The sequence below is a fragment of the Papio anubis genome, chromosome 3 (assembly GCF_008728515.1).
Source record: "Papio anubis isolate 15944 chromosome 3, Panubis1.0, whole genome shotgun sequence".
NCBI classification, from domain to species: Eukaryota; Metazoa; Chordata; class Mammalia; order Primates; family Cercopithecidae; genus Papio; species Papio anubis.
In genome coordinates, this window is record NC_044978.1 from 22,582,793 (window position 1) to 22,606,890 (window position 24,098).

At 35.0% G+C, this 24,098-nt stretch overlaps 1 protein-coding gene and 1 long non-coding RNA gene across 4 annotated transcripts in view; one reads left to right on the forward strand and one right to left on the reverse strand.

Moving 5' to 3' along the window:
* Positions 1-24,098, forward strand: part of SPOCK3 (SPARC (osteonectin), cwcv and kazal like domains proteoglycan 3) — a 481,502-nt gene that overhangs the window by 242,547 nt on the left and 214,857 nt on the right. The window lies entirely within an intron of this gene.
* On the reverse strand, positions 871-22,369 carry LOC103884756. The gene is made up of 3 exons (XR_004182619.1): positions 22,307-22,369; positions 17,558-17,622; positions 871-929 (listed from the first exon to the last, which is right to left on the reverse strand). It is a non-coding gene; the product is annotated as an uncharacterized LOC103884756 (long non-coding RNA).

Below are 24,098 nucleotides of genomic sequence, written 5' to 3' on the forward strand. Positions count from 1 at the left end.
AATTAATTACATTTACAAATGGTCATTGTACTTTGGATAGCAAATTAGTATAACATTGTTTGATTCCTCTTTTTAAAACACAGATCATAACTAAATTTCATAGTTTCCTTTATGTCTGGAACTTGATATCTGTATGCGCGCACACACACACACACACACATACATGCGTATATGTGTATAATTCATTTAATCTTACAATAGTTGAAAGTAAGGTGACTTGCAGTTGTTATCCCCATTTTACCTGTGATAAAAGCTGAGACAGATAATTCACTTAATTTGTTCAATTGGTAGACTTGAACACTAAACCTGGTCATTGTGATGCTAGAATTTGTGCTCTTACTATGTTTTATTGTCTTATGTTACTTATAAAGCATGTTATATAAATGAGACATTCTTCTAAACATTGTAGAATTGTTACTTATCTTACCACCACCCTATATGTTTAAAAAAGAAATTTCTCTATCCCTATTGCCTAATGTACTGTTTCTCAGCATGTTTTAGCCCATATTCTTTTTTTTGTTGAATATATACTTTTTAGGTTCTCCAGTTATTCTATTATCGCCCTGAAGGGAGTATAATCTCCCCTAGTTGAGAATTACTTGTAATCAGAAAATTCAACTACTTAGATTGTATACTAGTCAGTCAATATGATTTGGTCAGGCTTTGTGTTAGGTGTTATGCATCACAAAAACAGAAAGTATGTTTCTCATATATGAAAATAAGTCACAGGATTGACTTTATTTTTGGAATACACAACACACCTTATCATTGTTGCGATATATTTCTTCTCCAGTTGAAAATCAGGAACCTGTTGATTAAAGTCCAAAGTCCTCGTGGTCCTTCATAATCTGTCCCAGGTAGCTTTAGAGCCTCCTCTGTATTTTTCTCTCAATGGCACATTGTGGCTTTCTCACAGCAGGAAATTCATTCTGTAGAGAGCATAGGATGTCTGTCAGAGCACAAGGGGTCACAGCCAGAATGCCTGGCTTCACAGTCTAGCCCCACTGTTCTTAGCTTTGTGATCTTGGACGGGTTACTCAAGCTCTGACTGCTTCAGATTTTTCTGCTGTAAAGTAGGTATCATGCAAATGGTACTTTCTGTGATGTTGCTTTAAGGATTAATGACTTAATGTGCAAAAACAATTAGAACTACTTCATCCATGATAGGCATTATGATAGGGTTAGCTATTACTGTTTTTTCCTAAACACGTTGTATATTTTATGATCATGGGTGTTGGTTATGGCTGTGTTTTATTTTCTCGTGAGATGTCCTGCCCATTTGTTCTTTTGTTCTTCTGGCAGACTCCATTTCTGAGAAGGCTTTTAGCATAATGGTTAATGGTATGTAATTTGAAGCTGGACTGACTAGCTTTGAAGTCTGGCTCCATCTCCATTTCTTCAGAATGACTTTGAGCAAATTAAATTATCCCAGACTCAGTTTTCTTGTTTAAAAGATAGAGTTGATAATTATACTATGTATCTCCCTCTGTTTTTGTGAGAATTAATGACATAATTTGTGTAAAGCACTTTTCACAATGAAAGCACTCAATAAACATTAATTATTGAGAAAGGTCTATTCAGTCTCCCCTCCCAACCCAAGGTAGAATTAAATATGCTTGCATCTTTGTGCCCATAGCACATTAGAAATGCTTTTTAACCCACAAATATGATAGTGACTTGTTTGTATATTTAATAGCTAACAGGTGATTGTTGGGTTGCCATTGACAAAGTATTTGAAAATCGATTTACTCCTTGCATGATCATAGGATATGAAATTTAAGATTACCTTATACATTAAATAAAAGCAGGGACATGATTTTGGCAGTTGAGAAGGAAGAGAATGGAAACAATGAGCCCTCATTGTGTTATAAAAAATGTGAGATAGATGCTTAAAGAGAAATAGCATGGGGGTGGGCATACCTTTGGTGGGTTAAAGATTATTAGGGTACTTAATTTCAACAAATTTGCTGCCCTTAATGATTCTCTGCTTCACATCCTTTAGCATTGCCCATCTCCCCATGACCAGAGAATAGGAGCTTTAGACCAGAAATTCCAAAATACAGGAGAAGGATTTACATGTACTGGATGTCTCAAGGAATGCCAACTTTTATGAGTGAGCATAGCTAAATCCTTGCATGTCCTGTCAGAGAGATTTTGTTTCTCCACTGGGCCTAAAGACTCCTTCTGCTTAGCAGGAACTCTCCTTGCGTTTGAAGGATGGAAATTTTGGATCTGTGTAGAGATCTTTCACAGTTCTGTTTGCCGTATGTCCTGGCTTTGAAGTCTGTATAACAGATTTGTAATGAATGTGCCTCTGTGTATACTTCTGAATCTTGTATACCAAGATTTCAGCTGTGAGAACAGGGGTTTAAATTGATGATCAGTAGAAGAGGTCAAATGGAGCAGCTAGCCACAAAAAAGGTGCATTGTGACATAGGGAATAGATGAAGGCCAGTTGATGGTGTAAAGTGAACAGTGAACAGAAGGAATTCCTTCACACATAAGCCGTTACTCTGCCATCCAATTAGTGCTTCATGAATGTCCCCTATACAAGGAAAAGAGTATGAATTGGGGGAAAAAAAAGTACAGCAAAGGAAGATTCAAATATTTTTTGGTTTCTTCTTGTTCCCCAAATAGACAAGAATTTGGTATAAACCTTTGAAGAGAAAAAATTGGATATTCATGAAGGTTACTTTTAAAGACGTATTTTGGATGAACCTTAATCTCTTAATCAAATATCGTTAAGAGATGAAGATTAAAATGCTCAGGTTCAAAGTAAAGTTTAATCAACATTACTTAGGTTTCTGAAATGCAGGAAGGGATATATGTACACAAATATGTAGTAGGTGCTTTTTATATAAAAGAAAAACCCTATTCTTTTGTCTATGAGAAAGAGGAAACTAGCTGCCTGTTAAGAATAATGATTATTCTAGTTCTTCTAAATTGGTCTATTTCTATATTGCTTTATTATTTTGAAAGAATGAAGAAAAATTATGATTGTTTATCAGCTACACAGAAAAGGGTAGAAAATATTATACAAAGGTGGTATAAGTGATAGCAATTTTAAAGCTTCTTTGTTTTTAAAATTTAACACTTATGAAAAAAAGATGTGGATAATGTCTTTTCATATGATAGAAAAGACAGTACAGATTTGATTCCTTCCTCCCCAGACCACTCAGTTCCACTCCTACACTTCCAGGAATTATCTACACACACACCCACACACATTTACACAAACACACGTACTTCCAAATGGGAATATTTTATGCATATTTTTGTGCCTTTTTTAACATAACATGGTTTGAACATTTGCAATTCAGCAAATGGATTTTATCTCATTTCTTTAAATGGCTGTAAAGAAACCCATTACAAGACTATCCCATAATTTACTTAATACTTTATTGATGGACATTAGGGTTAGTTCTAGTTTTTCTTATTATCATGCTTTGTACAACACTCTTCAGCATGTATCTTTATAAACATGTGTGCGAATATTTTTGCCATAAATCCCTAGTAATTGGATTGCTATGTCAAAAAGAAAATATGTTTAAATATTGACATATATTGTCAAACACCCTCCAAAGGGGAGTGTGTCAATTTCTCTACTGTAAACAATATGCCGATGCCTGTTGTTTCACCCCTTTACCAGTAAAGAATACTGTTTAGATATTAGTGATTTTGAGTCTTCAACTGTCATGGTTTATTTTTTATTTAAAATTGGTATGGCCTGGGCACTGGTCGCTCATGCCTGTAATCCCAGCACTTTGGGAGGCTCAGGCAGGAAGGTCACTTGAGGCCACGGGTTTGAGATGAGCCTGGTCAACATGGTGAAACCCTGTGTCTACTAAAAATACAAAAATTATCAGTGTGTTGTCACTCATGCCTGTAATTCCAGCTGCTCAGGAGGTTGAGGCACGAGAAACTACTGAGCCAGGGAGGCACATGTTGCAGTGAGCCGAGATCATGCCATTGTACTCCAGCCTGGGTGACAGAGAGAAACTCTGTCTCAAAACATAAATAAATAAATAAATAAACAAAAAGTCACATTATCTTTTTTCAGTTTCAGGAATAAATGTATGTGTGTGTGCCTTTAATAATGGAAGGGCTATGTACACACTGTTGGTGGTTTGATATCAGCCATTATCCCTAAGTTGTAACATGGTGAATCATGGTAAAAAATAGTGGTGAATTAAAGGAAATTGACTGTACTGATAACATTTTTTGGAACTTAGGCAATTTTTTCAAAGAAGAGGATAGTTTTAGCACAAGATAAAGAAACTTAAAAAAAGAAGCTCAACAGTGGGAAAGAAGTACTGGATCTTCAAGCAGTAACAAAATGTGTGTAATTTATTTACTTTCACTAATATTTAGACCTATTACTTTAATGCAATTAGTGCTTGATGGACAGGTGCTATAATGAACTTAATTAGTGCTTTACATGTTTCTGTTTTTGCTAATCTCTTCATTAAATATTTCTTATTCTAAATATTTCTCTCTCCAGTTAATCAATTATATTTCTTAAAATTTTAGAGTATTTATTATCATTATTAATAATGTGATTTCCAGTGATCATTGGAATGATGATTGCTATGAATTCATTAATAAATTCATTTTATTTTAATCATGACATTTTAAATATTAAATCCAAACTTGCTGTTACTGAATTTTTATTAAATAATTCAACATTTTGGGTAAATTACAGCTAAACCTCCTCCTAGTCAACTGTTGGCAAAGAGACAATTGTATTTCTAGGTAATGGACATTAAGAACTGGAGCATATTGATTTTTAAACTTTGTATAAAATCTTTTTTGTTGTTGCTGACTAATGTAGATAAATAATGAGGAAATTAGTAGTCATTGCTACTATATTTCAGCGTGAATAATCTTTCTATTCCTAAATTCTTGCTTTATTTTACTACTTTCTTTAGATTTCTTTAAAATACATGTAAGAACATTTTTAAAGTTGGGCCTATCTAGTGTCAAAATATGGAGCTCAATTCACTTCTGATTTATTTCTGTCCTCACATTGTGATTTTGAATATGTAATTTGTACTCATTGATATTCAGTTTTGAGCAGAGAGACAGCTAGCCATAGAACAAAGGATGATGTTCCTCTTTCACAGGGTAGACTTGTTTCTGGGAAGTGCCTGACAGGCCAGGTACTAGTTTCCTGCAGCTCTTCCCACTAGCCCTGACATCCTTCTGAGATCATGGGACTACTTCTGGCTTGTCAAAACAGAACAAAAGTAATGCTTATCACTTCAGAGTTTAGATGGTTAAGATATGGGTGTGACTGCTTCCCCCCTCCCTTTCTACTTATAAGATGGAAGCAGATAATTCTGAGATCTAAGGGATGGTATAAACACAAGATATAATGAAATTTAATTCCAGAATCACCATAGGAATGATCATCCAAGAAATAGTCTCATTGGCCTATTATATGAAAGAAAAATAAACTTTTGTGTTAAGACCCTGAAATTTTTAGATGCATGAGAGTAGCTATCGTTATCCTGATTAATAAATCTCTTTGAAATTTACTACAAAAAAACTTAAGAAGTACATTGATGGTGGAAAAATAATAGAGGTGTGTGATGGGATCTTAGTAATTATCTCATCAAATTTTACATTGGTTAAAATCATAGGAGACTGTGTAAGTGTTTTGAAGAACTTGTCTACTGGGGACTATCTGTAGAAATGCCCTAACAATTGCACATAATTCATTTCCAAACATAAACACTTATTTACTCTTACAGACAAAGCTGTAGCACATAAGACACAAAAAATACTGGAATTTCCAGATGATCATAAAAAATTACTCTAGACTATGAGGCTTCACTAAACATAGAGGGATTTTGCCTGTTATAAAGGCTTATATAAAAACAGAATATAAATTATATTAATTTAAGCCTTAGGTCCCAGATACTTAACACATAATTATTTAAGTGAGGAGTAAAGTATATTCGTCTGTAGTGATATAAAGACATCCACACAGGTCTCAGTAATATTGTATGCGATAGAGAAACCTAGATTTTAGTCATAAATATATTAATAAATAGACAACTGTGTGACTCTGGACAAGTCAGTTAACAGGCAACTAACTGTGGTAACAAATAATGGGAGGCTTTCAAATCCAAGAGGTCTACTGGTTTAGTGACAAAATATAAACAGCTAATACATCTGTAGGGGCAGAATACATTCTTTATCATTTTCATAGGTTTCTTTCCTCCAGTTTTAACATGAGGTTGACTGATATGTATCTAGGATTTGCATGTATAGAATAAACTAATTTTGGATCTAGAAAATTCTTTAGAGACATTTAATTTCATTCTGCATTCTAAATACAAGGTAAGGATTATGATTATGAAAATGATAAGGAAGAGAATTAGTTTGAGAATCATAGAAATAACAATACCTGCTTATTGATAAGAGTTTATTAAGAAATTTATAGGTATTTTATATGTATTAATTTATTTTTTAGTTACTATCCTTTTCCTCCTTTTACAGATTAAGACAATGAAACTCAGCTGATGTGAATTGAAAAGGCTATACCAGTATTAACTGCCATAACAAGGAGTTGAATTTAGACCTGTTCAATTTCAAAGCCTCCCATTATCTGCTGCCTATTAACTCTGTTATTAGTTGCCTGTTAAGTGACTTGTCCAGAGTCACACAGCTGTTTATTTATTACTGTATTTAAGACTGAAATCCACATATTATCTTTGAGACCTATGTGGCTGTCTTGATATCACTACTGATGAATATGCTTTATTCCCAACTAGACCATTCACATTTTATTTTACTTGTTCTGTGTCCTGAATCAGTTTATATCTCTTTTTATAAAATGCTATTATAAAACTCTGTTTGCATTAAGCTGCATATATTGCTATCTTCCCTTCTGTTCTCAGTAGGCAAATTCAGCATTTTGTTCACAGATAAAATAGAAAGCATCCTGTGGGGTCTTCTCTGACATTTTGCTAACTTGTGCAGATATCAGTTTAATTAATACTCATGAAACACTCAGGACAGTGGCTTCTATTCTTATTGTTGCTTTTATTACTGTTACTATTATTGTTATCAACCATGACCTTCCTCATCCTCTTTTATATATCCCTAATCTATCAGTTTATGTTCTCGGCTCTAGAACCATCATTTCTTGTGTTTGTATTCCTTGCTCTAACAATTATTGCTTGTGCAATATTTTTAATCTTTCTCTATCTGTTAGCTTGTTGCTTAGGGTATATGAACAAATGCAAATTCTATAATTTTTTTAAAGCAAGCATACAAAAATTCCACTTCTTTTACAACATAGGAGGAGAAAAGAATTCCATATCCTCTCTTTACCTTTAGTTTCTTTCTATTTCATATTGAGCAATTATGCTGCTCTTTGCAGTTAAATCTTTTAGAATAATTTTGTTTTTATTCTCTTGCCTCCCATTTGCTTTTCCACCTACCATCCATTATAAAAATTTCCAACAAGTTATGTAGTCTTTCTGTAAATAGAGACTTTTACCTGATCCAACTTGTGATTACTTAATGTATTAATTTGCAGTGTCTAATCAGCTAAAGCGATGAAATTACTTTTCCACAGGGCATTAATAACTTCTATGTTGCCAAATTTATTGTCTAGTTTTTTGTTCTTACTTGAGATTTCTACTGCATTCATTTACTCAAAATGTGTTTATCATTGAACACACATATTGATCATCATTGTGAGCCAGTATTGCATATAGGCACCTGGGTTATGGTGTTAGAAGGACAAAGAAAGCCTCTAATCTCATTACTTTCACATTTTGGAGTGGAAGACAGACAATAAAGAAATCAAACAATACACAATATAATTTAAGATAGTGATCAATGACAAGGCAGATATAGAGGTGACTGAGGAAAGAGGCAGGGTGACAGAGCAGTTAAGCAAACTTTCTCATTATAGATAATGTTTGAAGAATTACTTGAGTGAAAAGAAAAGAGTCATTTTCAGATATCAGGCAAGAGTGAGCCAGACACAGGGAACAGAGATTGCAAAGATCTTGTAGCAGAACGGACTTGGCGTGTTCCCATAGAACAGTAAAATGGCCAGTGTGGTTATAAAAGAAGTAAGATATCTGGTCCAAAACTGTGCAGTACTCATATCTTATAGGGCTTTGAAGCTGTGTAAGGGAGGTTTTGAATTTTATCATAAATGTAACAGGCAAACAGTGGCAGGGCTTCAGTCAAGATACAAATAAGAAATGAGTTTCCTTTCCAAAGGATCACTGCGTATGCTGTGAGAAGCAACAGTGAAATTCTAGATCCGGTTAGTCAGAGGGCGAGGGCAGTAACTCCTGGGGGAAGATTCTGGTGGTGCAATGGGGTTGGTGAGGGTACAAGTGTACAGAATGCATTTGGACAGTCAAACCAAAGACTCGAGAATGAATTGGATATCTCATTTTGGTGTGTGTGCACGTGTGTGTGTTGTGGAAGAAAGTTGAGAATCTATAATAAATCATTACAAATAGCCTGGTATTTGTTGAAATGGCTATGTAAAATCACTAGAGTAAAGCTGTGTCACTGATAGATCATCCTAGATATATTATTTTACTTCTCTTCTGGGAGATTAGAGTCCCTTTTATTGCTGCCCTAGTTTTCCCACTTCACTTGCTAGTAGTGATCACAAATTGTGAGCCTGCTTTTGTGATGATATACATCACAAGATTCAGCAATTGTTCATTCGTGTGCTGTAAAATTATAAATGGTAAGATGGCTTGGAAACACTGGGGCCTAATCCTGAGAAGGTACAGATTTCCCAGCCAGTCACCTTGGACAGGCTATTGGAGCACTGTGACTAGGCAATCTGTGTGATATGTGTTTCTCTTTAACCAGAATGTTTGACATTATCATTGGAAGTACCATCACGATCATATGGAATTTAAGGACAGTTTCTCCAATTAAGGAAAGAGACTTTTTTTAAAGTGTCTGTGTGTTGGAGTTGGGTAGAATGGGTAACACTCTAGCATCCTTGCTATGAGCGAAAGCTCCTGTGGAAAACATGACAAAAAAAGGAATTTTTAATTATGATTTTAACTTACGATTGACATAATAATGACATACATAAAAAGAAGAAATTCTTCAACAAGTGAAACATGCTAAAATTTGACTTCGAAATGTTTTGTTTTCCAGTATTTTACTTTGTCTTTTAAACATGAAGATCTCTTAAAATAATAGTGTTGTAGATTTGGAGAATTTGGAAGAGTTAAGTTTGAAGTGAAATTATTTCATTTACAGTTTCTGTGATTCAAAATTTTATATATTTTGACATGCTAAAAAGGGGAAAGATATGTTAAACTTTTAGAGCCTAGAGACAGAAAATATAATAATGTCACCTTAACTTTATCTGTTCCTTTTGTTTGAATATACTAAACCAAATTGGAAATGTTGGTATCCTAATATTTGTACGACTGCAATTTTCTATTGAGATATAAGCAGTATCTGCTTATCTACTCTTCCCATTTAGCTTCATAGAATAAATAATCCTCTCTCCATAAATGGCTTTTGTATTTCTTTTAAGGTGAAAACAAAATTGCTTGCCTTCCCAACTAATTATATAATGCTGGTGTTAATCTGAGTGCAAGAAAATATGGTTCATTATTATCATTTTATAGTCACATCCCATATTGAAACTTTGTAGTATTGTAGAACAGGTTCCAAGGATTATGATTATTGGGATACTTTTCAATTTAAGAAATTCTAACATTGAGGACAACATTGAGTCCTGAATGTTTGCTAAAAACAGATAATGAGTACAAAGTGACATGTTTTCTGTGAACAGTTTTTCTTTTAAGGGAGATGTGCACTATAACTAAAAATTGCAAATCCATTTTAAGAAAGTTATCTGATGCAAATATTTCCATTGTAACCTCCATGTGTTCAAAATATTGGGCCTGGAAGATTTGAATTATTGCCTCTTCACTTGGCCGGATTAAGTCTAAACTATAGTCAGCTGATGATTTTTGCAGGCAATTTGAAAAGACCTTTCTATTATTATTTTTATTCCAATGTTGAATTTTCATTGTGGAGGATTTCTTAGGTTCTTGGTTTCAGACAATTCAAAGATACCCGTAAGAAAATAAGCCAGAGTTTCAGTCAATTTCTTCCCCAACTTCTGTAATGATTCAAAAATCTGATAAACATAAAGAATAATGAAATTATCAATGATAAAGAATATTACGCCTTGGGCTTCTCTTCTGGAAGCTAAAGTATCTCAGTGTTTAAATGTAGACACTTCTGGGACCATGTTCTGAATGGCCCTTTGCTAGCAATTTCCCCGTGTTCTTCCATGCCAAACTCACTTTGGTTATAAAGGCCATGTAATGAACTAAAATCATGATCATTAAAGATAAAAGTTAAAGAATTATTATTGCAAAACAAAACGATTAGAAAGGACAAATTGATTTTCAAATTAAACTTTAAAATGGGCACTATATATACATTTCATGGTCTGTAGTTAATTGTATAGAAAAACAACATTGCTGCTGACAGGCAAAAAGGAAGTTCAAAAAACCAAGAATTTTGAACTGTCTTAGAAGAGAGAAGGATTTTATTTTATGCATCATCCAGACCATGTATGCACCTTGAGAATGAACTCTTATCTTGTCCCTGTTTATTCAGTTTCTGCTGTTGTGATAATCTGCAATCTCTCCCTCATATATAGAGAAATCTAACTCTGCTAACACCCTTTATACCAAGAATTTTTTAAATGGTGGAGTGTATCAACAAACAAAAATACAACTTCCAGTATTTTTTTATAAATTTATTACAAATCATGATTCACTTAAAAGATCCAGTGTTAATGTTTGACTGATTCAAAAGCTGATTAAATTTTTCAGCTACAAGAGGAAGAAAAAGCCAACTTTTGTTGAGATAAAAAAGCTACACAGTTTATCAAATTACATATTTGATGTATTGTTTTTAATGTTTTATATCCTAATTCCTAATTCCCCTTGGATCTTAATAGATTCCGGAAAGCCATACAACCTTGCTCTTTAAGCTGATAAATTATCAGTATAAAGATAAATAAACTATTGAGGAAAATATAAAAAATATTGCATAATTTTAAAATAATTTAAGTGCATTCGTGGTGTTAAATTTATAAGAAGTACCCTTCTCTAGGTAGATGTAGAGTTGCTTCAAACAGTTTGTATTGTTCTTTTTAAACATAATGGTCTGAAGAATGATTAGCATATTGATGAAAGTGATATTATTTTTTAGATTTTCTGCAATTTTTCTAAAAGAAGCCACAACTACATTAAAAGTATTTCCGTGATGCATGGTCTTTTCTTTCTCTTGTTTTATTAAGCTGAAGTAAATAGGAAAAATATTTTCAACTCCATACATATTTATTAAGTACCTACTATATGTAAGACATGGTACTACCCATTGTAGAAAATTCAAATTAATAATGAAGGCTACTATAGTCTTGCTTTTCCATCAGCATTAATTCAATAGAGAGATAACTACATAATTCCACATAGGGACAATATACATTTTTCAGGGGCTCTATGATTTGAATCTTTTATTTTATATTTAATTAAGACATTATTATACATATTTCATATCATGGTAAGTAACATATTAATCACTTCAGATTTTATTATTTCTTTGTGTTGAGAGCATTCAAAATCCTCTCTTCTAGCTATTGACAAATATACACTGAATTATTAACTGCAGTCATGCTGTACAGTTATAGAACACTAGAATTTATTTCTCCTATCTAGAGGTAATTTTGTTTCTGTTAAACAACCTCTCCCTTTGAAGAGACAGGGATGAGTCAAGAGGACATTACATTAAGTGAAAAAAGCCAAAGAACAAGAAGGTAAATATGACACGTTATCATTCATATGCAGGAGCTAACAAAGTTGAGGTCATAGAAGAAGAGAGTAGAACTGTGACTATTAAAGGCTGAAAAGATTGGGAGGAGTGAAGATAATATTCATTTAAATATAAATATAAAATAATTGTAAACAAGTAAATAATAAGTTTCAGTTTTATGAAGTCCTATGCTATGCTATGTATCAGAAACAAGCTGAGAAGAAAAAAACAAAAACTGTCAAGATTAAAATTAGTAGGCATTAAAATTGTCTCTTTTCAACTACACCATGGTTCAGTTTTCCTCCTTTGGGTATAGACTCAATACTACTTGGAAAAAGTCTTGAAAGTTAATGATTGCATTATTAAAATGCAAATACATTTTATATAGTATATAGTTGTACATAGTTGTACAATATAGTTGTACAATTCTTCCTTACTAACAAGATCTCTTATATTCATTGAACAATTACCTCAGGAAAGAACTTGGGGAAGAGGGATTGATAAATCACAAATATTGCCCCTTACCCTTATCTATAATTGGCTACTGTCCTAGTTCCTGGGAATGCATTATTTGAGGGCAAGTATGGCCTCAAAATATAGGGCCACTGTGCTCTTAATAAATGGTCTAAAAATAAATATGGCTTGAGTTTTATATGTTATGTTTCTACTCATTTTAACTTTATTCATTCAGTGACTCAAAGGTATAGTTCTTTTCAACATGTATAGAAATATAATCATAATTTAAAAATCCAAAGTACATTTTCTCTGTTTAGTAAAAGTCATAATTTATTTGATTTTATTTATATGGATAACCCTAAAATGTTATTTTCACTTATAGAAGTTATTTATTTTTTATTTATTTCATTTATTTATTTTTGAAACAGAGTCTCGCTCTGTTGCCCAGGCTGGAGTGCAGTGGCATGATCTCAGCTCACTGCAAGCTCTACCTCCTGGGTTTATGCCATTCTCCCACCTCAGCCTCCCAAGTAGCTGGGACAATAGGCACCCATCATCATGTCTATAGGAGTGATTTTTAATGCATTTATTTTTATGTGACATTATAAAATATGTGTTCTGATTTTTCTATGTAAATGATGGATAAAAGGGATACAAAGTCATCAAAAGACAGTTTTGCATTATCAATAAACCCTGTATTGATGGTGTGGTATATCTTCCACTATACTGATGGCAGCAGCAGCCCATCTGAAGCAGCCACTGTGAAGATGCTGGCTGCAACAGGGGAGGCATGGCTGGGGTCACATGCTCCATGGAGCCAATGAGGAGTTAGGAACAGCAGGGTGGGAGCACTGTGCTCCTGGGCACAGCTGCAGCCAGCCAACTGCAGCTCCAGATCCAGGCATTGCTGCACTCTGAGGACCCAGAAGCCCCCCTGTCCCCACAGCCTCGGAAGTGCCTACTCCCACTTCCTGCCCTCTTCCTGCTCTGGCATCTGCTCTGTGGTGGGGCAAAGTTGCCAAGTGTGTGTGAGCTGAGGGCAGTGCTGACACACCGGCCCCCAGCCTCAGCCCCCACCAGAGTTTGGGTGCTGACAAGCATAGGATGGAGGCCGGGGTGCTGAGGTCAGCTCGTGCAGGGCAGCAGGCTCCCCTTGGTGTGGACAGCCAGTATGCCATGGATGACATGATTGATGGATGGCAGGAATCAGACAGGTTCCTGGTCAGAAAGGGGTAGGTCCCTGGTGAAACCCCTCTTTCAAGCCAGGAAAGACCTGAAGCCTGGTAGCCAGGCTGCTAGTTCTGAATGAAGTTGGTGGACAGGAGGGAGAATTATGGTGCTTTTTCCAGGCCTGCCCGTGGCCTCCCATGGACTAATCAGCATGCACTTCCTCCCTTCTGAGCCCATAAAAACCCTGGACTCAGCCAGACTCATACAAACATTGGGACTACCAGTTACAGAAGGAGCTACCCACTTTGGGTCTCTTTAACTTGTTGGGATGACCCACCCAGGTCTACCACTCCAGGTCTCTTACCCTCTGAGAGCTGGACACTCATTGGGATCTCCTGCCTGCAGAAAGGAGCTACTCACTCCAGTTCTCCTCTTGGCTGAGAGCTGGACACTTGTTGGGATGACCTGCCTGTGGATAGGAGCTTCCGTTCTCCTCTCTACTGAGGGCTGCACTCATCAGGACGATCTGCCTGCAGAAAGGAGCTACCCACTATGGGTATTCTATCTGATGAGAGCTGGACAATCACTGGGATGCCCTTCCTGTGGAAAAGAGCTACCCACTACGGGTCTCCTCTGGGCTGAGAGCTGGATACTTATTGGAATGACCTGCCTGCAGAAAGGAGCTACCCACTTCAGGTCTCCTGAGAGCAGTTCTGTTACTCAATAAAGCTCCTGTTTGCCTTGCTCACCCTCCAGTTGTCCATGTACCTCATTCTTCGTGGACCAGGGACAAGAACTTGGGAGCTGCCGAATGGTGGAACTGAAGGAGCTTTACCACAAACAGGGTTGAAACACATTCCTTCCTCCACTCACTATATTATGGGTGACAGGAAGGAGAAAAGACCTGTGGTCATTCTGGGAGCCCAGACATAGGGGCTTCCCAAGCAGGGCTGTGATACCCTTTTTGGAGCTTTGTGGTTTCTAGTGACTCCGAGCTTCTAGTCACCACCACATTCCCCTCAACGAGACACAGGTGCCTACAGCAGATGTTGCTTGTGATACATCTGATCCAGCCATTGGCTTGCATGGAGCCAGTGCCTGTGCCAGAGCCTGGAGCTGCCCACCTTGCTGCAGCTACTGGTCTGCCTAGCTGTTCACAGTGGCCGGACCCCATGCTTGCTTACTCATGCACCCTGCACCACTCTGCTCCTGCCTTGCCCTTGGCAAGTGTGGGATCTTGGCTGGTAGCATGAGCCAAGTGCAGCCTGCTGAGTGGGTGGAATGAGCCCAGTGGGCCTGAGCAAAACTTGGGCAAAGGCACCACCAGCCACAGAGGTTTCGTGCTGGAAAAGTGACACCCAAAGGATCCTGTGACACTTGTGAGCTCTCAGTTGATAGAATCAAGCAATTTTTTCGTAATGGTAATGGAGAAAGATTGAAGAAGATATTATTGTATCTCTTCATTCATTTATTCAACAATGATTTATTATCTGCAATATGCCAGATATTCTAGGCATGCCAGATACGTTAATGAATAAAAGAGATGTACATATTGCTCTCCTGCAGGCTAAAGTCTAATATGTTTTTCTTTTAGTGAAGAATAGATATATAAATACAGTATAAAATCACTGTTGTGAAGTTCCCCATGAAAATGAAGTTGGTATGATATCCAAACTGGCAGAGTTGTCAGGTTTCTGAAGGTATGCCACCAAAGCATGAACATGGAGAACTAAATGGAAGTCTTCAGGCAAAACACAGAAAGAAGAGTGAGTCAGAGAAAAGAGCTTGTGCAAAGGCCCTAAGGAAGGAAAGAATGTGACATGTTTGAGGAACTGAAGGGAAGGGGAGTAAGAATCCAGAGCTCCATTTTGAACATGTTAAATTTAAAAGGCTTATGTGGTAACCAGTAAAAATGTGAAGTAAGGTGGGTGGGAGTTTACAGTTATCACAAGATCTCAGCCTAGAGATAGATTTCAACACATCAATAACATTAAAACTCATGGAAATTGATGAGAACATTTAAGGAGAGATTGAAGACAAAAAAAGAGAATAGATCCCTGGGAAATTCAAACTCTTTAGAGGTAGGCATTGAGGAAGAGTCTACAAAAGAGACTGGGAAGGAACAACTAGTGAAGTGGAAGATGATAAGGAGTCCCTGGTGTAATAAGAGCCAAGTAAAATTTTAAGGCGAAGGAGGTTGTTGGCTGTTGCTGTTCTGCACAGAAGTAAAAAGAGATGATTACAGAAAAAAAATAACGATTGAATTTGGCAATCTGGAACTGGTATTCAAAGCAGAATAGATGGAGGAGTGAAGAGAAAATAAGAAATTAGAAATTAGGTTTTGGGGAAAAAACAATGGCAATGTCTCATTAAAAATCAAGGAGTTTTTGTAGTGTTTTACGTTCTTTTATTGTAGGATTGGAGTTTACCACCAGAGACTGTTTTTCATTGATGGGGAGTTCAGTAAAACAAGACAGGTTTACGGTTCAGGAGAAAGAGGGACAAAGTCTTTGAGACAATGAGAAGAGAGGCACCCTGAATATGGATATGTGCATGGGGGCTTACTCTGGGTGGAAAGAGGAGCTTTCTCAGTCTCAGAAGAAATAAAGAAGACATCTGCAGAGATGCATGTGAATGTGTGGCTCTTAAATTATGAAAGGCATTTTTTTCCAGGAAACTTCTATTCTCTAAAGGCAGTATAAATAGATCATCACAGTTCTTAGAACATAGGAAGTATTTGAAAAACAGAATTATTATGATTGTTCTTATTTTTATTTAAATAAGAATGCATTCACATGTTTCACAATTCAAAATATACTAAGGTATGTACAGAGAAATGTCTCCTTCCCAGACTCTTCCACACTCATATCCCTTTTTTGGAAGCAAAAATGTTTTTGATGTCTTTTGAATATTTTTAGAAATATTGTATTCACATACAAACAAATGCATTTTATTATTTTCTTTTTCCCTTAATTTTCTGTCATCTTCACTTTGTATATGTGTGTGTTGTATATTTATACTCAATAAGCTATTTTGAGATCACACTTAGTAAATAAAACCGTCTTCCTTCTTCTCTTTCTCCCCCTCCTCCTCCTCCCACTCCTCTTCCTCTTTCTCCTTCAGAGTTACATTGCATGCCTTATTACTGTTTTTAAACTGTTAATGCAAGTGGCAATTTATATAAAGTACATCACTCCAAGCTCAGCACATGGTGGGTATACAATAAATGTTCATTTCCTTCCTTTTCTCCATGTATTGGAGATTTTAAGGGACTCCAGACCAAAATAAGCAGCACAAAATAAATTCATCTATGTTTTTAATTCATCTCTGACGTTAAAATTTTATTCCAACAATAGAGATCTTGTACTGTTCCCAAAACCATCTTGTTTGAGTTATTTTATTACTCTCCCTATTTGACTTATAAGGCCTTGCTTTGATTGCTGTTCATTATCCTTTTTCCCTACTTGTACTCAGTCTCTGCTTGCCATTTCCCAGTTTGTCTTAATCAGGGCTCCTGAGTGCAGTAGTTCCCAGGAATTATTTCATGTAACACAGAAAATAAAATAAAATATGAATTGAAAAGAGAAGTAGGAATTATGGAGTATAAGTGCTCAACTGTCTTGTGAAATTGCCAATCCTAATAATACTAATGTGGGCTTGGCCCAACATTAGTGAAAACATGGTTATGATATACTTAATGGCAGACTAAATCAGAACCCATTAATCAGTATCTTCTTCCTCTGTAATAGAAGACTCACTCTTTGTTTTCAAAAAGTCAATGGAGACTCTTAAGCAGATTTGTAGCAATAACTTTGAATCATGGCTAGACTTGGGTCAAAAGCTTGTGTTACTAATAGGAATCTAAAATCTTTGTGTATATGCATTTGCAGTTTTATCAAGAGGGAGAAAATTGATCTAATGCTATACTGATTGAAATCTGATTTCCATCCTTCTTCTTAAAAGAGAAGAGCTTTGGCAACCTTCCCAACTCATGGAAGATTTCCAGAAAAAAGTTTGTGACTATCAGATTCTGGCTTCACTATCAATGGAACAATCATTTAAGAAGCATTAGGTTTAAATGACTTACTCTAGAATGCTCATTCTGACTTGTCTGATACTCGAATCCTCCAAATATCCTTGAAAATATATATTCTGAAATTGAAAACACAAATATTTGTTATCAATCCATATTACATATTACTGTGAAGGTAACACAGAGAAAAACATTTCTGGAATTTCTGCAATTCAAAATGACAGTCATTTTAAAAATTGGCAAGGAAAAGATACAATATTATCAGAGAATGCTATGATTATGAGCTTTTATAAATAGTTCTGTCTTGCCTACTTAATAATTATCATAATGAATATTTTAAAGTATTTGTGAGATTTACAATTCTTTATACGTTTTGGTCTTGATCATTGTGTCTACATTTTCATAACTGAGACTAAGTCTAAATAAGTCTGAATTAGTTGACTCTACAAAACAAAACCTTTAAAAATAATTTAATCAATCCCTAACTTGTACATCTGTATTAAATACAACATGATTATAAAGAAATTATGAACATCATAATGTAAAATAGACAGACTTAATAGAAGATATGTTTTGAATAAAATGTCTAAAAACAGCAAAAAGTAATCCACATTTAATTGCATTAAAGACATATAGAAGAATCACCAGATGCTCTGTTTTTTTGTGACAATAAAAGTTTCAAATACAAGTTTCAAAATAATAAGACTGGCTTACATTTTTGCTCTGCCTCTTATTAACCATGTGTGCTTATTATATAATCTTTCTCAATTTGTTTCTTTGCATATAAAAATTTAATTTTAAATGATAGTTTAATTATTAAAAAATTAAATGGTATAATAAAATAAATACAATTTGATTATATAATATCTGTGAGATTTTTATGGCAAATAAAAGGTGAGTAAAACAAGTGGTGAAAATATTTAGAATTTAATGACTATATTAAATTCTTGAAACTAGAAATAGGATCAGTTGCAATCACCACTTAAGTAAGTATTTATTGAGCAGTTCTTTGTGTCATGTACTTTTCTTTACGCTAGAAGTACAGAAACTTAATTTTAAGGAGAAAAATAAAGAAGGAGGAGAGAGAGTATTGGTAGGATGAAGGGAGAGGATGTTGCAAATCTAATTAGGGTGGCTGCATTGAGTATGAAAGAACCTAAATAAAGAAAGGCAGAAGGAGGTTGAGTCACTTGGATATCTAGGTTCAAATTCAAATATCAAGGGCTAAGTTTGAAAGGAAGAGTGAGTGTTGTTCCAGGAACAACAAAAGTCAAGCTCCTAGTTACATTTAAGCTCTACCTAAACTCTTGGTCTATACTGATATTGGGTTGCAATAAGCAAGGGTATGACCATGGAGATCAATTTCAGTCATTCAGGTGGGAGATGATGATGGCTTAGACTGGGATGATAGCAGTGAAGGAAGTAAAAAATAATTGAGCTTTTGAAATATTTACATTGAAGAGCCAGTAGGGTTTGATAACAAGTTAGAGAGGAGAAGTCAATGATGCCTCCAAAAGTTTGATCTGAGCAACACAAAGGATGAAATGTAAGATAGGAAGAAAGTGGTAGAAACAGATAATTTTTTTTGTTAGTTAATTGGCTGGTTATTATTTGTTTTTTTGTGGTGGGTGCAGAGTGTTGTATGTAGTGGTTGAATAGACCCTCAGTTCAGGGCATATTAAGATCAAGATTTCTATGAATCCCATGCTAGATATATACCCAAAAGAAAGGAAGTCTATTGAAAAGATATCTGCGCTCCCATGCTTATTGCAGCACTAATCACAATAGCCAAGATTTGAAAGCAACTTCAGGGTCCCTGAACAGATGAACAGATAAAGAAAATGTGGTACATATACACAATAGACTACTAGTCAGCCATAAAAAATATACTGAGATCCTGTCATTTCTAAAAACATGGATGGTATTGGAGGACATTATATTAAGTGAAATAAGCCAGGCACAGAACGACAAACTTCACATGTTCTCACTGATTTGAAAGAGCTGAAAAGTACAACAATTGAACTCATGTAGATAGAGAGTAGAAGGATGATTACCAGAGACTGAGAAGGATAGTGGGGAAGTAGGGGATGAGGGCAGTGGGAATGGTTAATGGGTACAAAAAATACAGTTAGATAGAATATATAAAATCTTAAATATTTGATAGCACAACTTGGTGACTACAGTCAACCGTAATTTACTGTATATTTTAAAATAACTAAAATTATAGCTGGAATGTTTGTAACAAAAATAAATGATAAATGCTTGAAGTGATAGATAACCTATTAACCCTGATGTGATTACTACACATGGTATGCCTGTATCAAATACTTCATGTACCCCCATTAATTTATACACCACCTATATACCCATAAAAATTAAACATTAAAAAAATTTTAAAAGATACCTATGTAGTTAGACACATGAATCTGGCATTTTGATAAAGGTATAGCATGATGACTTATATTCTGAATTATACATATTTTCTTAGTCTACTTTCTGTTGCTGTAACTGAATACACCTGAATACATGAGACTGGATAATTTATAATGAAAATATATGTTTTACAGTTACAAAGACCAGGAAGTCAAATGTTAAGCAGCTACATCTGTTCAGCTGCTGTGGAGGGCCTCATGCTGTACCCCGACATGGATAAAGGCATCACAGGACAAGGGGGCGGGGCGAAGGCCCAAACTGGCTGTTTATGACAGACCCACTCTCAGACCCACTCTCACGATAACTAACCCACTCCCATGACAAATTGTTAATTGATTAATCTATGAGAGAATTAATTTATTTATGAGAGCAGATTCCTCATGACCTAATAATTTCTTAAAAGCCCAACCTTTCAATAATGTTACATTCGAGATTAACGTTCAACATAAGTTTTGGAGAGGACAAACATACAAACCATAACACATAAAATATTTGTAACTGAATAATAATAACAAAACCATGTCTATAGACAAAAAAAAATTAGCAAGTACTGAATATTATCAAATGCTACTGAAAGATCAAATCAAGGACTGAGAATTTACCATTTGGCTTTTAGTAATGTGAAAATCATTTGTAAACTTGACAAAAATATTTTTGGTGTAGTGAGTGTTTAAGAAAATTTGGTAGGAGAGAAATTAGAGACAATGAGTATACACACATACAGAGAAATACAGAAAGAGAGAAATTCTGTTGTAAAGAAAAAGAGAGAAATGGTAGATACATATTAAGGATTATTATTTGGTATTAAAATATTTGTTATGAGGATTAATTTGTAAACATTATAATTATTACTAAAATAATATGCACATAGGCATGAATGACTTGACTGTAAATGAATTCAACATGTATTTGAAAATTATTTGAAGTATTATTATGTTATTTTAATATTAATAGATTTTAAAATCTGAAAACTGTTTTTTTGGTTTTTTTTTTTTGAGACGGAGTCTCACTCTGTCTCCCAGGCTGGAGTGCAGTGACCGGATCTCAGCTCACTGCAAGCTCCGCCTCCCGGATTTACGCCATTCTCCTGCCTCAGCCTCCCGAGTAGCTGGGACTACAGGCGCCCACCACCTACCGCTAGCGGTATTTTTAGTAGAGACGGGGTTTCACTGTGTTAGCCAGGATGGTCTCGGATCTCCTAACTCGGGTGGATCCGGGCCTGCCTCGCCTCCCAAAGTGCTGGGATTACAGGCTTGAGCCACCGCACCCGGCCAAAACTTTCAATGTCTACCCCCAGTTCCGAACTCCACAATTTTGATATTCTTAAAAAAAAAACCTTCATAACTAAAAGGTAGACATTGGTGGATACTTGATTATTATTGTCAGAGGATTTTGCATGATGATGTAAAAATAATATTCTATTCACAATATTCACAGTAATCTTACCTATTTAAAAATTTTATTAAAGGATTGCTAGATTTCCTTGAGAATATTAAAAATGACTTTTCAAATTTACCTCATGAAGATTACCTGGTGAACTTTGCCACTGATGTTATTTTTCAGTTTACTCTTTGACCTATGACTATTACTCAGGTAGTAGCTTCATATTTTAAAGAACTTTCAAATTTAGATATATGAATAGGCAATATTTGTTTATCAGATACGTATCTTAGCCATAGCCACCTGATTTCCATAAGTAAAGAGTTTTTAAAAAATGTATACATATATTTATGTATTCCAAAGTCTTGTATCATAACGTTTCTTGGTAAAAGTTGTTTTATTTTCCTTAAAAAATGAAAAGTAACTTGCATTTCCATTCAGGTTATCTTCTGTCAGTCTTGGATCTATCTTTTCTAGCGGCAATTAAATCGACTTGTATTCAGACCACTCACTTTGTCTAGTGGCAGTGTATTTAAGGCAAGTTTATTTTGCATGAAATTTAATCCGGGCATAGTAGACAAATATTTTTCATTTACATTGCATATGAATTATATTTCTTTGTTCTTATATTTCTTATATTTCATACTAATTATATTTCTTTTTATTAAATTAGTTGATAAAGTTTAAGAATTTAATTGGTAAACCTCCTCTGGTTTCAGTGACAATAACCTGTAATGAAGTCAGTACTTTCTATTTAGCTAAGAGGTGAGCCCTCCCCGATTAGCAAATTCTTTACTCTGCACTCTGCTATTATTGAGTATGTTTTGGAGACACTTCTTAACATGGATATTGTATCATGGAAATAACAACATGTATTAATTCACTTTCACACTACAGTAAAGATACTACCTGAGACTGAGTAATTTATAAACAGAAGAGGTTTAATTGACTCACAGCTTTGCATGGCTGGGGAGGCCTCAGAAAACTTACAATCATGGTGGAAGGTGAAGAGGAAGACGACATCTTCTTCCCAAGGCAGTAGGAGAGGTGGGGAGGAGAAACTGCCAAATGCTTTTAAAGCAACAGATCTCATAAGAGCTCACTCATTATCACAAGAACAGCATGAGAGAAACTGCTCCCATGATCCAATCACCTCCCACCAAGTCCCTTCCTCAACATTTGGGGATTACAATTCGGATTACAATTCAAGATGAGATTTGCGTGGGGAAACAGAGCCAAATGGTATCAACATGTACATCTGAATATGCCTAAGCTATTGTTTGTAGTTTAAAATGAGAAAGGCATACTTTATTCCAGCAGAGTTTACCCAAACTACTGAATTACTTTAGTGTGATGAAAATCAAGTGTAATTTGATTGAGTTTTCAACATGTCACACCTGTAGTTATTTTATGTATTGTTAGTCGTTATTTACTTATTGTTATATATTTTGTATTATTTTATATAGTTTAATATATTGCTAAGACTGTAGTATAACTGACTCCATAGTTGATCAACAATTAAGAAAAATAACTTACATGTGCTTGCTTTAAAATAAACATCTTTAAAACAATGTGGACTCACAACTAAGCAAATTTTAGTATTCATTAAATAGGTTTTGAAGTGTTTGACATAGGGTTATAGAGCTTTTCATTTTAATGTGTTTTAATAATCTTAAGAGCTATCGATGTGAAAATCATTGTTTTTGTTGTTTCTTTTTCTCTCTTCTCAGAGTTTTAAAAAGTGGGTGATGTTCTTTTGATTTGTCAGTTTTTCTTTTTGATGTGCTTGTCAAAACAGGGAGCTAACTTGAGACAGTCTGCTGAGGCTGCCAACACGGCTATTTAGAATGTCATCATTTTACATTGTAACACTGCTGAGTGATGAAGACCAGCTGGTGCATTTAAGTTTCTTATTGAAGATTTTCATCTGATTCATTATTGTGATTTGTGGTTTTGTACAGGAACACTTAATCATGCTTATGTAGCAAGTACTTCTGAAGCTGCTGAAGGCTTTCTCTTTCGCTGAGTAATTTGTGCTATCAATCTGCCAGTTTTGAAGAATTTCCAGCTTGTTGTATTATCAATGTTTGTTTGCACAGGAAGTGATGTGCCACAGAAGCTGAATTTATAGTAGTGGTTTGCAAAGGGATAATGAACAACACTGCTTCCTTCATAATGTTATTATTATATAACTTGAATTAGCACAATTATTGTGTATCTATCCAGTTATAATTCTCTCATACCAACTCATGAGCCAGCAGGAATCACTTGTGCTTTTGCAAATCAAAAGTACACTGTACCTTGTGCCTTAGCTGTGTTCCTTCATTCTAAACATACTGGCCCTTAATATTTTGGCATGTTTCCTCAGTAGTAGTAGGATTCTGACACAGATTAATTCTCCATTTGCCATTGCTGAAAATTGCCCTAATATTTGTGTTTAGTTGTAAGCTGAAGCTAATAATGTCTAGTATGTTTCAGGAAAATACATACATAAGAAATATATTACTTTAGTGCATTATTGAAGTATTAGTTGAATTAGAGGAGTTATATCTTAAGCAGTTAGTGTTTTGGTTTATAGCTTCTTTTAGATTCACATCTAATACTTAATATTGGGCAAATAAAATGTATTCACAGAAGATCAAGGTGAAAAATTATTTTTATTAAATACCTTAAATTATCTTTTATTATTAATAGGCAAAAAATACCCTTCTCGTCTTGTGAAAAGAGAAACGTGACTCCATATCAAGTACTCTTCGAATCCTGTTAAAGACTTTTTTCTCCC